Source organism: Hemitrygon akajei, chromosome 30 (assembly GCF_048418815.1).
Source record: "Hemitrygon akajei chromosome 30, sHemAka1.3, whole genome shotgun sequence".
In the NCBI taxonomy this organism is placed as follows: domain Eukaryota; kingdom Metazoa; phylum Chordata; class Chondrichthyes; order Myliobatiformes; family Dasyatidae; genus Hemitrygon; species Hemitrygon akajei.
In genome coordinates, this window is record NC_133153.1 from 29657088 (window position 1) to 29673360 (window position 16273).

Here is a 16273-nt window from a genome sequence, read left to right on the forward strand (position 1 = left end):
AATAAAAAAATCTGGAAATATTCAGTAGGTTCAAAACTTCTTACAAATAGAAATTCTCCAAGGACACCACTGCTGTTGGATGAATTACAGACAGTGATGTGTGTTAGAACTGACTGAAATTGGACCTCACGGAAGCTACAACTGAGAAATATAAATGTCTATTGGAAGTAACTACATGAAGCACTGCCTGAATAAGGTAACATCTCTCATCAACGATCTGCACCGGTTTTGCAGCTACCATTGGGCAGGAAGTACCAAAGCTTGAGGCCCCACACCACCAGGCTCAAGAATATCTACATCCCTTTAGCCTTTCATGTCTTGAACCCTTAGCCATTTTTGTCACTTGTCACAAGCAATATTTTTAAAAGTGTGTTTTCTTGTGGCAGCAACACGGTGCAAGGGCATAAAATTACAATAAATTACAAAAATAAATAAAACATAAGAATAATGAGATAGTGTCCATGGATTCATGGAATCTGATAGTGGTGGAGAAGAATCTGATCCTGAATCATTGAGTGAGGTTCTTCAATCTTTGTATATCCTCCCCCCCCCCCCCAAGGGGTAACAACAAGAAGAGGGCATGCCAGATATGAGATTCTTTCTGATAGATGCCACCTTCTTGAAGCAAAGAACAGTGGAAGCGATGTAGAAATGATGCTATTTCCACTCCTGTAAAACACCATTCCCTGTGATGCTGACCGGCTGCAGAAAAATGCAGGTGTACCAGCACGCTCTGGCATTCTGAAAGCTGCAGACAGTGTAATTCACAGGGAAATGGGAGGAGAGGATCAGCCTGATCTGTAATTCTGTTTAATAACTATTCACTGACTGTGCAATTCTAATAGGTGAAAATTTATTCATTTTGAAACCCTTCTGGGAAATAGCAAGGGTTTGCTCTTATGCTCAAAGTGGATGTCATACTCCAGGTGCGCACCCAATCAAAAGAGACCCTAAGTTGTAAATTAAAATAATAATGGACTGTTGCCAACATCATTCACGTCATTGATTGGCAGCTAATCTTACTGGGGACAGTTGCTTGTAATTTCTGCCTTACTGGCACACTAAAGGCATGTGCAACTCCTAAGAGGGAAGTGGACTTCGACTGCAAGCAATTTTCTGGGGGCACAGACAGGCACAGAAGAAGATACAAAGACCACCCTGGATTTCAGACATTGCTTTGGAAATCTTAGAGGTTAAGATACAGATGGAGGGCATCTTCTATCAATCAGATGTTAGATTTCCCAGATAAAATGTTCAGTGCAGGCAGCAAAGTCTGCCAACGAGAGGATGTGAGTGCAATGGAGGAAGAAATTGAATGACCTCTCAGGAATATCTAAGGTAATCATTCTGACATATCTATCATTCCTCTTGCAATTAGTATTATACAACCTGTCACCTCGTATATCTCTCCCTTGATTACCAGCATTCTTCTACAATCACAGCTTCTTCATTTTGAGCTGCAGAACATTTAATCTCCCGCCCTCATCTCTATACATCCTTTGATGTTCCACGTTCTGCTGCCTTGCACAGGACAGCTGCTCTGGTCCACTCTCACCAGCATGTCCTTAAAAGAATCCTCAACAATAATGCTGACGCATTTCTGTTTGAAACGCAAGGTCACACACAATAACAGGTGAAAAGACTGAGAGTGATACAGTAATACACATAGAAACACGTCCTTGCCAACCATGCTTCCCACCAAGCTAGTCCCACTTCAGACTCAGATTCCAATTCACTTATTTATCACATGTAAATCAAAACAGAGAGTGAAGTGTGTTATTTGCACTAACAAGCAGCTCAACCTGAAGATACGCTGCGGATAACCCATAAGTCTGCCTGCACTGGTCCACATCCCTCTAAATCCTTCCTACCCATGGACTTAACCAAAGATTTACGTTCCATCCACGTTCTATCTCTACTTCTTAGCAAATCAGGGGTATATAGACATAGAGTGTGGTAAGTACACAAGAGATTCTACAGATGCTGGAAATCTTGAGCAACACACACAAAATGCCGGAGGGCCTCAGCAGGTCAGGCCGCACCTCTATGGAGGAGAATAAACAGCCGACGTTTCGTGATGAGACCTTTTGTCAGGACAGGGGAGAGCCAATCCCCATGAAAGGTCTCAGCCTGAAGCATCAGCTATCTCCCTCCATAGCTGCTGCGTGGCCTGCTGAGCTCCTCCAGCATGTTGTGGGTTTGTTATGTATGTGGTGACTCAGCAAGACTGAAGACCCTTCAGAGTCTTTTAACCACCCCCACCTAATTTCATATTTTTGAACCTAAATCTCATAGTCATGCTTAATTTTAGGAGATGCATCTTGCTTCACTATGGCACCAAATTCTGACTTTTGGGCCTCCATTTATATTCAAGTCCAGAAAATGCACACAACTCCCAAAAGATTGAAAACCCTTCATTCTGCATTTGCAACGCTATATTCTGATTTCTGTTTTACCATCTCAGTGCCTTTACATACGGCATGATCTGTCTGGATTGCACACAAGCAAAAACTTTTCACTACATCTCCCCACATATAATAATAATAAACCAATTCCAATCATATGTGGAAGATCATATGGTAAGTGATGTTCTGATAGCCTGAATTATTTTATTTAGTTACTTTATTCAGAGATAAAGCACGGTAACAGGCCCTTACAGCCTAATGATCTCCGATGCCCAATTACAGAATGTGGTCAATTAGCCTACTAAGCCATACATCTTTGGAATATGCAAGGAAGCCAGAGCACCTGGAGGAAATGCATCCATCTTGGAATTGAACCTGGATGATTGGTGCAGTAATAGCATGATGGTAACCTCTACATGACCAGGCTACACCTATGGAGAGAGGACAGGCAGGGATTTTATTCCTTAGAGTGTTGGACAATGACAGATAATTTCATAGAGGTGTATGAGTTTGAAGAGATTTGGAATGTCAACAAAAGCAGTCAAAAACTTCTATAGATTTACTATGGAGAGAATTCTAACAGGCTGCATCACTGTCTGGTATGTGGGGTGGGGAGGGGGGAGTTACAGCACAGGACCGAAAGAAGCCGCAGAAGGTCATGAATTTAGTTGGCTCCATCTTGGGTACTAGCCTACAAAGTGCCCAGGACACCTTCAAGGAGTGGTGTCTCAGAAAGGCAGTGTCCATTACTAAGGACCCCCAGCACCCCGGGCACGCCATTTTCTCACTGTTACCATGAGCTAGGAGGTATAGAAGCTTAAAGCCACACACTCAGCAATTCAGGAACAGCTTCTTCCTCTCTATCATCCGATTCCTAAATGGACAAAAAAGCACGACCTCACTTTTTTAATATATATTATTTCTGTTTTTGCACAATTTTTTAATCTATTCAATGTACATATGAGGGGTGATTGATATGTTTGTGGCCTAAGGTAGAAGGAGTCAATTTTAGAAAACCTTGCACATTTATTTTTCAACATAGTCCCCTCCTACATTTACACACTTAGTCCAGCGGTCGTGAAGCATACAGATCTTGAACCTCTAGAAAGTGTCCACAGATGGGTGATTGATAAGTTTGTGTCCTAAGGTAGAAGGAGATGAGTTACACAGCTCTTGTTACATGATTATGCAGAAAGTTTGAAGTTAATAACTCATCAGGGGTGATTGATAAGTTCGTGGCCTAAGGTAGAAGGAAATGTGTTATACAGCTCTCGTTACATGAACATGCAGGTTATCGCTTTGAGTGATTATGCAGAAAGTTTGAAGTTAATAACTCATCAGGGGTGATTGATAAGTTCGTGGCCTACGGTAGAAGATGAGTTATTAACTTATAAGCCACGAACTTATCAATCACCCATCTGTGGACACTTTCTGGAGGTCCAAGATCCGTATGCTCCACGACTGCTGGACTAAGTGTGTTTAAGCAGGAGTTTAAATACAGCGAGACAAAAAGGATATGGATCCAATACAGGAAAATCGGATAGTGTAGATATATACAATGGGTAGTATGGACATTCAGGCTGAAAGGCACATTTCTGTTTTGCAAATCTTCAAGAGCCAGTGATTATGAGTTCAGATTCTGTCCCCTAAACACAACAGTCTAGAACAATGCCCCAGTGCACTGTTGCAACATCCTGATTATCTCTTGGGCATTTCTATAGTTCCACAGTGGCGAGTATCCTTAATGGTTGCATCATGGTCTGGTACGGACACACCAATGCCCAGAAAATGCTAAATGATTGATGCAGCTCAGTCATTCACAGATTAAGCCCTCCCTACTACTGAGTATATTTACATGTTTCTTAACCACCCTATCAACCTGTGAAGCCACTTACAGGGAACTATGAATTTCGACCACAAAATGCCTCAGCTCATCAACACTCTTAAGGCTTTTGGCCTTAACAATGTACTGTCTCTTTAAATTTGACCTACAATAGTGCAACATTTCACATTTGGCTGGGTTAAACTCCACCTGCTATTTATCTGCCCAATTCTGTAACCGATCTATATTCTGCTACACACACAAAATGCTGGAGGAACACAGCAGGCCAGGCAGAATCTATGGAAAAGAGTAACCAGTCGGTGATTCGGGCCGAGACCCTTCATCGGGACTGGAGAGAAAAGATGAAAAGTCAGAGTAAGAAGGTGAGGGGAGGGGCGGAGGAAGAAGTACAAGGTAGTAGGTGATAGGTGAAACCAGGAGAGGGGGAGGGATGAAGTAGAAAGCTGGGAAGTTGATGGTGAAGAAGATAAAGGACTGGAGCAGGGGGAGTCTGATAGGAGAGGACACCAGGCCATAGATGAAAGGGATGGAGTGAGGAGCATCAGAGGGAGTTAATGGGAAGGAAGGAGATAAGGTGAGAGAGAGAAATGGGAATGGGGAATGGTAAAGGAGAGGAGGCGGAAGGCAATTACCGGAAGTTCAAGAAATTGATGTTCACATGATCAGGTTGGAAGCTACCTGGACGGAATTGCTCCTCCAACCCAAGTGTGGCCTCATCACTGCAGCAGAGGAGGCCATGGAGTGACATGTCGGAATGGGAATAGGAATTGGAACTAAAGTGGGTGGCACCAGGAAACCCCGCTTTTTCAGGCGGATGGAGCGTAGGTGCTCAGCAGGATGGGCTCTCAATCCACGTCGGCTCCCACTGCTATAAAGGAGGCCACACCGGGAGCATTAGATACACTAGATGACCCCAACAGGTGAAATGTTGCCTCTCCTGGAAGGACTGCTTGGAGCCCTGAATGGTAGTGAGTGAGAGGGTATAGGGACAGTTGTAAAACTTGTTTCACTTGCAAGGATAAGTGCCAGGAGGGTGATCAGTGGGGAGGGACGAGTGCACAACGGGGTCGCGTAGGGAACAACCCCTATGGAAAGTGGAAAATGGTGTGGGGAGGGAAAAATGTGCTTGGTTGCGGGATCTCGTTGGAGATGGCGGAAGCTATGGAGAATTATGTGCTGGACTCAGAGGCTGGTGGGGTGGGAAGGAGAAGAGGAACCCTATCACTGGTTGGGTGGCGGGTGAATGGGTTAAGAGCCAACGTGCGCGTAATGGAAGAGATTCGGGTGAGGGCAGTGTTGTTGGTGGAGGAAGGGAAGTCCCTTTCTTTGAAGAAGGAGGATATCTCCTTGGTTCTGAAATGAAAAGCCTCATCCTGAGAGTAGAGGCGGCGGAGATGGAGGAATTGTGTGAATTCTTCCCAAGTAACAGGGTAGGAGGAGGTATAGTCCAGGTAGCTGTGAGGATAAAAGGATATCAATAGATCAGCTATCTCCAGAGACAGTGAGAGCAAGATTGAGAAAGAGGAGGGAGGTGTTGGAAATGGACCAGGTTAATTTGAGGGCAGGGTGGAAGTTGGAGGCAAAGCTGATGAAGTCGATGAGCTCTGAATGGGTCCAGAATGCAGTCGATGTAGTGTAGGAAAAGTTGGGGTGTGATACCACTGTAGGCTCGGAACATAGACTGTTCCACTTAGCTGGGACCCATGCAAGTGCCCATGGTTACACCTTCTGTTTGAAGGAAGTAGGAGGATTTTGCTACATTCTTTGCTAGTCATTTATGCTACCCACAACATCAACAATATTCGTATCATCTGCAAACTTGCTAACCCACCCATGTTCATTGATATAATTCCCAGTACAGATTCCTGCGGAACACCACTAATCACAGACTGCCAGCTGGATTAAGTCCCTTTGACCACCACCACCAGTTTTCTACGGGCAAACCAGTTCTGAATGTTCAATTCATCATTGATCCCATGATTCTTAATCTTCAGGATGAGCCTCCTATGAGGGATCTTGTCAAATGCCAAATGCATTTGCATGTAGACCACATACACAGCTCTATTTTCATCATCCACACTCATCACCTCATCAAAAAATCAATCAAGTTAGTAAGATTCAACTTCCCCTGACAAAGACATGGTAGCTGTCCCTAATTAGGCCACGGTTTTCCAAATGCTCATAAATCCTATCCCCAAGAATTCTCTTCATTAGTTTGCCTATCATGCGACATTTCGGTCTACGGTTTCCAGCCCTGGCTCCCTTCTTGAACAATGGGACAACATTACATACTCGCCAGTCCTCCAGCACCTTTCCTGTGGTTAAAGAGGACACAAAGATATTGGTCAAGGTCCTATCAGTCTCCACTTGCCATTCTCAGTAACCTGGGGTATATTTTATCAGACCCTGGAGACTTATCCACCTTCCTGCTCTTTAAAAAGCCCAACACTACCTCCTCCTTTATTTCAAAATGCCGTAGCATTTTAATACTCTCAGCAATGATTTCTCTATCCTCCACATCCTTCTCCTTGGTAAATACTGATGTAAAGTACTTATTAAGGACCTCACCCGTATCCTCTGCATCGAAGAAAATGTTCCCCCTTTTATCCTTGAGTGGTTTCACTCTTATCCTCTTGCTCCTGATGTATATATAGAGTGCCTTGGGATTCTCATTATACTCCTCAGCATAAAATACTCACACTTCAAAATATCTGTCCTATCATATCTATTATTTTCCCCTGTCACCTGTTTTTACTGGCCTTGACATCTATCTCCTCCCCATTCCTTCACTATCTGACCTGATGCTCTGGTCCCCATCCCCCTTTTAAACTAGTTGCAACCCTTCCGTGTAGTCCTAATGAACTTCCAGGCCAGGGGTTTGCTTTCAGTTCAGGAGCAACCTGTCCCTCTTGTATAGGTCATTCCTGACCCAGAGTGATTCTAATAATCCAATAATTTAAATCCTGTCCCCTGCACAGTGCCTCAGCCACTCATTCATCTGTACTATCATCCTATCCCTGCCCTGATTAACATGTGGCAGAGCATCAGCCATTTTCCTAACTCCCAATACTCTCTTCAGAGGACCTCTTTCCCCTTTCTACCTATACCATTGGTGTCAATGTGCACCACGACCTCAGGCTGCTCACCCTCCCACTTGAGAATATTCTGCAGCCCTTCCAAGACATCCTGGATTCAGCTCCTGGGAAGCAACACACCATCGTGGCATCTCTTTCCCGGCCACAGAATCTCCAGCCCGTCCCCCTAACTACTGAGTCTCCTATCACTATCGCTCTGCCTGACTTCATCCTTCCCTTCTGAGCCTCCAAGTTGGCCACAATGCCACTGGCCTGGCTGCTGCATCTATGCTCTGATGGGCCAACCCCTCCCTGGAGTATCCAAAGGGGCATATTTGTCGTGAAGGGAATGTCCACAGGAGAACCTGCACTGACTATCCACATCTCTTACCTTTTCTACTGTCTGAGAATGACCACCTCAGTAAAAGTGTCATCTGTGAGATTTTCATCCTCTTAGTTGGTCCTGAAAACATTCAGCTCTACCTCTAGTTCCTTGAACTTGTCAGTCAAAATCTGAAATTGGGTGTACGTCCTGCAGATGGAGTCATCTTGGAGACCATTAGGTACCCCGAAATCCCACATCTCACAGGAGGAGCATTTCACAGCCTTGACCATCCCTGTCTACAATGAACCAAGGATTTATGGATAATTTAAAGAATAAAATTATCTATGCCTTCCCTCTGAAAACTTTGAGTTTCACTCCCACCTAGGACATTTACTCAGCCTCATCTCAATGAGCTTGCTATAGCTTTGGCTGCAACATCTCAAGCCCAATTTTCACAATCAAAAACAAATGAAAACAAATGACTCAACACCCTTGGCCTCTGCCTGTTCTCGCCAAAAAGCTTTGAGCCAAAGCCTGACCACTTGAACACTGGCCCGCTTCAACAGTGGCCACTTCGACAATGGTCATTCCACTTAAACCTCCCTTCTTTTTATTGGCTCAAATAAAACTCGCCCTGCAATGAAGTCATATTCTCAATCACTAATTCAAAGCAAGTCTCACTCCCGATGACAGATGTCCATTTCAAATGGCACCTGCTCTGCACTGGTGTCATGTTCTCACTCCCTAATTCAAAGATTTTGGAATGAAGTACTTTGATAATATACTTACTTCAAATTTTCAATAAGGTTTAATTGAGATCCATCTGTTCTGAGGTGATGTAAAAGATCTTGTGGTACTTCTGCACAGAGGAAATATCCTCTGTGCCCAGGCCAACATTTCTACTCCCTTAAAAATTAGCAAAAGAGATTTTCTGGTTACTATGACATTGTTACTAGTGAGAACTTGCAGACTGCCAATTATTTTATTCATCCTTACAATATATCAATGATTCTAAATGCACATATGGAAAGAGATGACATGACTGGCAGATTCAGAATTATTTATTGTCATTCCTCAGGACATGAATGTGCAGGAGAACTAAACAATTGTTACTCTGGGTATAATACAGCATAAAAAACTCAATAAACATATAAAACAATAAATATAAAGATAAAAGCAATCCTACAAAACACAATGTATGAATAACTGTTGAACGTAGGCATATGCAGTGTACTTAAGATTATGTTATATACATACTTAAGAACAACAATTAGCGACTCGACTCCACAAGCCTATCATTCACTGGTCTCTTTGTAACCTTACCCACTGTCACATTGCCCATGGCAACCTTTCATCCTCATGCTTATTTTGAATCTTTCAACCACTGCCCCCAAAATATTCAAGGACTCTGCTTCCAGCATCTTTTGAGGAAGAGAGTTTCAAAGACTTCTGAGCCACTGAGAGAGAAAGTATCTAACCTCTGTCTACTTGGAATCTGCAAAGCCACTCAATAGACTGTGAAATGAAAATCAATAGCTGACAAACCTTTAGATTCAATCCATGCAGTCACGAAAGATGCCTCTGATCTGGTTCAGAGTACCAGTGGTTTACACTGTGAGAACACTTGTTGATGCAAGTCTTCCAATATAGCATCAACAAGAGCTCCTGTCTGTGACTTGATATTCCAGAGGGCATAGATCAGATACTGAGAATAGGGCATTTGTCTCCTCAGAGACAATTTGACATCCAGTGGTATGGATGGGACAAAACAGATTTGGGGACTGTGCGTAAAATGCACAGAACAAGTGCCAAGATTCTAAAGGAGGTAGGAGGCAAGAGGGTAAACAAAGCGATGGATGGCAAGTCAGAGTTGTGAGCTGCTAAAGGTGTTCAAAGTCAAAGTAAATTTTTTTCAGGGCATGTGCTCATAGCCGATTGAACTCAGCTGTAGAGAAATTACAGAATCCCATGTAGAGACAGAAACAGTTTATTCACAGGAATTTCAACAGAACATCGGTGGCACGATTCAGTGACACTGTAAGACAGATCATACTCGAGACACGAGGACCCCGCACTGAGCACTAATCAGGAGTCCAATTGAAATAATCACTGTATGCTGAAGACCCTTGCCAGTCAAAATAAACTTGGCGAGATTAAACAGAAAGCACAAAGGTTTAACAACTCTAGATAAGACAACAGTTCAAATACAGTTGCACAGGACTGCAGGGCTCATGACAAATTTTTAATGAAGTATGCATATGTTATCACATACTACACTGAGATTCATTTTCATGCAGACATTTACAGAAAAATAAAGAAATGTATTAAACTTTACAAAAAACAGTCACACATAAACAATGACTGACAAATGTGTAAAAGACAAATTGTGCAAATACAAAAAATACTGAGAAAATGAGTTGCAGAGACCTTGAAAATAAGTCTGTAGGTTACTGAATCAGTTCAGAGTTGTGACACAAATACGAGGAAGACATGTTATATTTCATTAGGAGTTTGAAGAGATATGGTTTGTCACCAACGACTCCAGCAAATTTCTACAGATGTACCATGGAGAGCATTCTAACTGGTTGCATCACCACCTGGGATGGACGACCCACTGTACACAATTAGAAAAAGCTGCAAAGAGTTGTAAACTCTGGCAGCTGCATCATGGGGACTAATCTCACCACCACTGAGGGCATTTTCAAAAGGTGATGTCTCAAAAAGTTGGCATCCATCTTTAAGGTCACCGATCACCCAGGACATGCCCTCTTCTCATTACTACCATCAGGGAGGAGATACAGGAGCCTGAAGACACACACTCAACATTTTACAAACAGCATCTTCCCCTCTGCCAACAGATTTCTGAATGGACAGTGAGGCCATGAACACCTTTACTAGTTTTGCTATCTTTTTGCAGTACTTTCTAAATACATATTTCTCCTTGTAACGTATATTTTATGTATTGCACTATATTGCTGGCACAAAACAATGAATTTCACGATATACAGTATGTCAGTGATAATCAATCTAATTCTGGTGAGTGAAGTTATCCATTCCTTTTCAGGAGCCTAGTGGTTGTAGAGTAATAATGAACCTTGTGGTTTTGTAACTTCTGCCCACTGGTAGAAGTGAGAAGGGATTACAGCTGGAAGTGGGGTTTCCTCGATGAAGGTTGTTAGAAGAGAAGAGTTAGATAAAGCAGAGGATGCCAGATCAGAGAGTTGCTAAAGGGTTTGGAAGAAAATTCCTGTGATCATTTCCTTCCATGCCCTTGCTCCTGAATTTGACCTACAGTGCTGTGCAAAAGTCTTAAGCACATGTAAAATAAAATCTGTAAAGAGAAGTTGCTTTCAAAAATCATGAAACAAAGATTCTAAGTATCAGAAAATTTACTACAAAGAACAGAAACAGTAAAAAACAAACAAAATCAGATCAATATTTGATGTGACCACCCTTTGATTTAAAACTGCATCAATTCTGTTAGGTACGCTATCATGCAGTTTTACAGGAATATCAGTTGGTAGGTTGTTCCAAGCATCCTGGAGAACTTGCTGCAGTGCTTTCTTCGAAATTGTACTACATGCTGGGCTCTGGTCAGGTCCTCCAAAATATTAGCACAGAGGAATTTAATTTGCTGACTCTCTCCCCCTCTGAATATCCGATGAGGGCTGGCTCATGGGCCTCTGGTTTCCTTCTGCTGCATTCAATAATCAGCTCCATGGTCTTGCTGACATTGAGTAAGAGGTTGTTATGGCACCGCTCAGCCAGATTTTCAATCTCCCTCCTATATGCTGATTTGTCACCACCTTTGATTCAGCCTACAACAGTGGCATCACCAGCAAACTTGAAGATGGCATTGGAGCTGCACTTAGCCACACAGTCATAAGTATAAAGCAAAGCAGATGCCTAAGCACACTGATTTGTGGTGGGCCTGTGCTGTTGGAGATCATGGAGGAGATGTTGGTTGCCAATCCAAACTGACTGGGGTCTGCAAGTGGAGAAATCAAGGATCCAATTATACACAAAGGCATTGAGTCCAAGATCTAGGGGTTTATTGATTAGTTTTGAGGGGATGATAGCATAGAATGCTGAGCTGTAGTCAATGTAGAGCATCCTGATGTATGCTGTTCGAAAGTTGTTGAGGTAGGAGCCAATGAGATGGAATCTGCTGTGGCCCTGTTGTTCAGGTAGGCAAACTGAAGCAGATCTAAGTCGCTTCTCAGGCAGGAGTTGATACATTTCATCACCAACCTCTCAAAACACTTCATCACTGTGGATGTAAGTGCTACTGGATGATCATCGTTGAGGCAGGTCACTAAGTTAACTGCACAATTTAAAACATTGACACATTTCATCCAGTGGTTTGATAGAAAGGGAAAGAAATTGCAATTGATTCTGCATGACATTTAAATTTTTGGGCAATTAGGTGCATTAGGAGATATGGATCATGGTAGCAGCTATCATGAATGACCTCAACATTGAGTGGTAAACATCACAAATGAATAGATTCAGAGGAGTGCTGGTTAAAAGAATGAAAACAGCTCCCACCCACCCTTGCAGCTCTTGTCAATCAGCACTTAATAATTCATCATTGGTGATGCGAAAATTTGGTCTGGGTGTTTTCTTTCTTAAATTTGCCCAAGATCATTTTTCTGCTTTCTGCTTTCTTTGTCTGAAGCTGGGAGTAGGCTTTAGTTTGATCCCTTGTGGGTTGATTTAACTGTGTGAGGAGTGTGAATCAAAGGCTGGTTTACTACTGTGGGTGGGGGAAGGAGTGGTGGGGCATTTTTTTTTTGGTGCTGTTTGGGAGTTTATCCACACTTCTTCAAATTGTGCAATGGATTCTCCATCTGAAATAGCAGACAGGGTCTTAGTTTAATGCCTCCTCTGAGAGACGGGTCCTTGCCACAGTACAACAATCCCTCACTACTGTTCTGAAGTGTCAGGCTAGATTAAATAATGTTTCCTGGAATAGGGTTTAGAACCCTCAGACAATAATGACAGCAATTTAGCCAAGCTGACATTTAGCATGATTAATAAGTCACCGGACAATCTGATGGCATTAAATTGCGCTATACACAGTAATTGAGGGAGATGCAATTATTCACAAGCTGAATTGACATGCCCTTATTCAGCAGTGATATGCATTTGTATTTACTTTGAGCTTTCTATTTCTGAAGTTTATTTTATTTATTTGCTCTGGAGATGTATGAAATTATTTTCTTATCAGCAATTCCTTTTTCTGCTGTTTTAACTGTTCGGGAATGATATTCGGGATAAATTGAACTGCTAGCATCTAGCTATTGATGCATACAAAACCCACAACAGTAAAAGCTGACAGTGGAATCTATTACCCTTAGGAATCAGCTAGACATCTCATCTGGGCAGCTGAATTCCTGTGTCATCATCGTCTGCAGCTTGCTGCTTCATCTATTTGTAAGGAAGAAAAAAGGAGTAACATTTAATTGATGAAGCAACTCAGTGTTTCGAGGAATAACCCACGTCCACCAATTACTCATACTGGACACGAACCCACTGAAGATGACACTATAATTTACACTCAGTTTCAAAGGCAGACAGTGGGACTGAGTCAAGCTGCGTTCCCAGCAGTGTCCTAAGGTTTGACCTCAACACTGAATGGCAAAAATCGCAGAAGAATAGATTCAGAAGAGTGCCTGTTAAAGGGATGAAAACAGCTCCCACTCACCCCTGCAGCCTTTGTCAATCGGCACTTAATAATTCATCATTAAGAGGCGAGTTGTCACGAATAACATTATTGTCTGAGAATATTCTGTTTTTAAAAACGAATTGGCCAGTTATACACTAAGTATCTGTTATTTCAATGATTATCTACTCATTTTACTCTGAACAGAATGTCTCCCAGAAACTAGATAGTTCATTTATTTTAAAATGTCGTTTTTATACTGGATCATTATTAAACCAACATCTCCTCCTTAAGCACAGAAGGTCCAGAAATGATCCCAGAAATGAAAGGATTAATGTACGAGGAGCATTTGATGCTGCTGGGGATGAGAAGAATGGTGGTGGTGGGGGGGGGGGGGAACCTCATTGAAACCTATCGAATTTTGAAAGGTCTAGACTGTGTGGATGTGGAGGAGATGTTTTCTATGGTGGAGGAATCTAGGACCAGGAGGCACAGCCTCAGAATACAAGGATATCGCTTCAGAACAGGGATGAGGAGGGAACTTCTTTAGCCAGAGAGTGGTGAATTTGTAGAATTCCTTGCCTGGATGGCTGTGGAGGCCAAGTCATTGGGTATATTTAAAGCACAGGTTGTTAGGTCCTTCATTATTCAGGGTGTCAAAGGTTACGGGGAAAAAGAAGGAGAATGGGATTGAGGGAGTTAATAAATCAGCCATGAAGAATGGTCGAGTTGATTTTAATGGGCCAAGTGGCCTAATTCTGTTCCTTTAAGGTCTTTTGATCTTATAGTGTTAAGAGCAGAACAAGATGATTTCTAATTAAATTATAGAGTAAAACAGCCAAAAACTACCATAAGTTGTTGAATTTATTTTAATAACTGGCCTTCAACATATGAGATGAGTCAAAGCACTTCTCTTCTAATTTCAAAGTTCAAAGTAAGTTTATTATCAAATTATGTAAATGTTGTAATGTTCTACCTTGAGATTCATTTTCTTACAGGCATTTGGAGGACAGAAAAATATACAATAGAATTTATGAAAAACAATACCGGGCCAGACCAAAGACTGACAAACAACCAATGTGCAAAAGAAGACAGATTGAGAAAATAACAAAAAATATCTGCTGAGAACAAGTTGAAAAGAGCCTTGAAAGTGGGTCTGCAGGTGATGAAATCAGTTCAGACTCATGGTGAGTGAAGTCACCCATGCTGGTTCAGGAGCCTGACATTTCTTCTTCTCCTTCATGTGCCTTGAGCGATCGCTTGGGTGATCACGGCTCTCCACATCGAACAATCCCTCGCAGCGTCAATGATATCTCGCACACTTAGATCTGTTAGTTCTTTCACAGTGTCCATGTACTTTCTTCTTTGCCTTCCTCTTCCACATTTCCCAGGCAAACAGTCTTGTAATGTAAGACATACTATTTCTCCCTTTCTGATGACAGGACACAGGAAATTAAGTTTCCTCTCATTAAAGATCTTTTTGTATGGGCACATTGGAGTACTGTCTCATTAGTTACCCTATCTCTATATGGTATTTTCATCATTCTTCTAAGAAACCACAATTCTGTTGCTTCTAGGTTTCTTTGGAGTTCTGGTGTTATAGTCCATGTTTCAGAAGCATACAGCAAGATTGACCAGATGTAACATTTTAGTAGCCTAAGCCTTGTTGTCATAGAAATGTGTCTGTTGGTAAAAATGGGTTTCATTTTTTGGAAGTTGGTTTTGACAATGGCAATTCTTCTTTTTATTTCTACTTTACTTCTAGTATCTTGTGATATAAAACTACCAAGGTAATTAAAGCTTATCTTTAGTTTAATCTCTTGGTTACTGATATACAATTGGCAGTTGGGAGTCTCCTGCTGTTTTGATATTACCATGCATTTGTTTTTTTTACAGTTGATGGTTAGACCAAAATCTGCACTTGTTTGTACTACTTTATCTAGGAGGATTTGTAGGTCTTCTGCAGCACTTGCTATTAGGGTGGTATCATCTGCATATCTTATATTGTTGATGTTAACAACTCTAATTTTTATTCCATCTAGGTATTCTATTTCTCTGAGAATCATTTCAATATAGATATTAAATAATTCTAGTGAGGCAAAGCATCCCTGTCTAACTCCTCTTTGAATTTTAGTCCAACTGCTTATATTATCATCAATTTTTACCGCCACCGTTTGATTCCAATATGAATTTTGAAGCAGTTTTTGGTCCCTTTCATCAATGTTTAGTTTAGCGAGAACTTAAAATAATTTATCATATTGCACTTTGTTGAATGCTTTAGTGAAATCAAAAAAAAACATAAAAAGACATTATTTTGATATTCAATTCCCCTTTCTGATAGCATTTGTAGTATGAAAATTGCATTCCTAGTTCCTCTATCCTCAATAAACCCATATTGCAGTTTAGAAGTTTCTGGCCTTAACTTGTTTTTAATTCAACTCAGAACAATTCTCAGCAAGATCTTTATTATGTGACTTATAAGACTGATTATTCTATGATTTTCACAGTCAATAGTTCCAGGAATTTTTGGCAGAGTTATAAATGCTGATTTCAAGAGATCGTTAGGCAATACAACAGCCTCATATATGCCATTAAACAGTTCAAAAAGAATATCCATGCCCAGATCTTCTAGGGCTCGTATCATTTCCACTGAAATTTCATCAGGTCCGATGGTGGTGGTGTCACCTAAAGTGACTGAAGTCTTCGGCAGTAGGGAGATGGATCCCAAGCTTTGGTGAAGGATTGTCTTTGTACAACAACAGCAAATGTCAGGCAACATCTAATGTATGATTCCCAGTTTGGAACACCAGTAGAGATCAAATGCTCTAGTTAGATGAGCACTGCGGCAACAGAAGGAAACAGCAAACCACTGTTGAAATTTCTGCCTAGTCAATCATGGAAAGAGACAAAAGAAGGAAACCAGACAACAGCGTGAACGAGGTTGATTCTAATCAACGGAAC